This window comes from Hyperoodon ampullatus (assembly GCF_949752795.1).
Source record: "Hyperoodon ampullatus genome assembly, chromosome: 2".
In the NCBI taxonomy this organism is placed as follows: Eukaryota; Metazoa; Chordata; class Mammalia; order Artiodactyla; family Ziphiidae; genus Hyperoodon; species Hyperoodon ampullatus.
Genome location: NC_136915.1, coordinates 112,485,724 through 112,487,744, shown reverse-complemented (window position 1 = coordinate 112,487,744; position 2,021 = coordinate 112,485,724). Strand labels below are relative to the sequence as shown.

At 43.2% G+C, this 2,021-nt stretch overlaps 1 long non-coding RNA gene across 1 annotated transcript; it reads left to right on the top strand.

Annotated features, from left to right (window-relative positions):
- Positions 1 to 440: 440 nt before the first annotated feature.
- On the top strand, positions 441 to 2,021 carry LOC307070285. Its single transcript, XR_013811535.1, has 2 exons — positions 441 to 683; positions 1,438 to 2,021. It is a non-coding gene; the product is annotated as an uncharacterized lncRNA (long non-coding RNA).

The following is a 2,021-nucleotide window of genomic DNA, read 5'->3' as shown; positions in this document are numbered from 1 at the left end:
ATGTGACTGCTGGATGTTCTTTATTTGAAGGAGCAAAACAATGAAAGGTGGTCCCTTGAGGTCATCACTTTATTAAACGTATCTATGTATCACGGTGGGAAGTCATCGGAGATGATCTGCAACCCTCCTTCAGTCCATTTTAGAAGAGAAGATACTTCACTTAGCAAGCCATGGATCAAGAGGAAATGCATTATAAGATGGGCTTGAGATAAAGAGAAAGGTGTCACCAGGTAGCCAGGCCCTTCTCAAACCAGCATGTACAAATAAATGGCCACCAGTTCAAGTGCAACTAGGCAGGCAGATTTAGAGGTCAAGGAAACTGAAAGATAGAAAAGGGTCATCTTCCCCAATCAAGAAACGGAACCTTTGTCTACAAGTTAGAGAAGCTTCGAAATCCTCCCACTGCCACAAACCACTGAAACGGAGAAATAAGGCAGGGACTCTGTGAGTCATGAGAACATAATCTAGTGAGGAGATGCTGGCGCAGGACATTACCTGTTTTCAGAGTCCCTGCCAAGCCAGTTAAGGATGGATTTGCATTTGGTTGGGAAATGACTGAATCAGGCCAGTTTTGGTAGCTCCGCTTCCCCCTGGGTGGGGCAGCAAACCCCAATAAAAAGGGCCTCTGCTGCACGACAGCTATCTTCCTTCTGCTCGAGTTCCGATTGACTTTGGATATCCTGGTGAGTCTGATTCTTCAGTTCAACTTTGTTCTCGGGCCCCTGAATGTTGAGTTTATGCTGGAGACAGCAAATTTGATGGGTCCAAAGTTATGATCATGGGTGTAATGCTCCTTAGTGGTTGGGAACTTGGAATCTGCGCCCAATGTTCTATTGTATTTAGTAGATTTCTGAAACCTAGTTTGAATTCCTCTATTGAAAAAGAAATTAACAGGAAATTTTGACATGAAGGGATAAAGAGTAAAGTATTTACATTTTTCTATGCCTTTCTCTCAGACCTCTGCTGTGATTTCAGAGGCATTTATCTTAGAAGGTGTGATGCCCTTACATTCATCCTGATTGCCCTTTGCTTTGTACATAAGTAATCCTGTCGGGACCTCATAAGAAAAAATGGTGATAGAAATTGCTTGTGAGCTAGCCCAGGAGTCTAGAATTTGTGATGGCCGTTTTTGAAGATGACGTGTTCATTAAAAAAAAGAAGAAGAAAGAAACCAAAAGAGAAAACATTGCTTGTTTCTTTTAAAGAAAGCTATTTTCTTTGGAAATGTTGTATGAGAAAAGACAATGTTTTCTCCGGGCTGATGAATAGATTTGCTAAAGAACGAGAGAGAAGTCAGAAATTCATTAAAAGGTATTAAAGAGATTAAAACCCGTACTTAGAGACTGGAGAGATACTGTCTATTTGAGTTATAAAAGCTTTGGCTCTTCTCTCTGAAGGAATTCCTTCTTGTGAACACGGTCATATACTTTCTTTCAGATATTAAGACCCCAGAAAAATGTCTTCTCAACAGCAGCAATGCAAGCAGCAGGACAAGCAAACTCCAGTGTGCCCAACTAAGTGCCCTGATCCTTGCTCACCTACCAAGGGTTCAGACCCTTGCCCACCTATAAAGTGCACTGAGAAATGCCCTCCTGTGACACCTCCCCAGCAATGCCAGCAGAAGTGCCCACCCAAGAACAAGTAACAGCTTCAGCTTTTATCTGCATCTGGAAAGGATAAGGACAATCGGCTCACCTAGTTCCACAGCCCCACCTTCATCTTCTCTTCAAAGCCTATCATGGATACAGAAGAAGCTTTCCACCCTTCAGCCTGCAGTGTGAGTGTGGTGATTCTTGACGGTCAGAGGTTTCCTATCTGAGTCTGCTATGCTGCTTCCCTCTGGGAGGTATTCAAGAAAGCATCACAGAGCCTCAGAAGGAAGAGCAGTATCTCTCCTCCTGGGTACCCTCTGAGGATTCTCTCACTGTCTTCTGTGTCTGTCTGTCACCTGGGCAGCGGTTTCTACCAGATGAGCAATTGTTACTTATCCTCCATTTCCTGAATAAAACACACTTCATTTT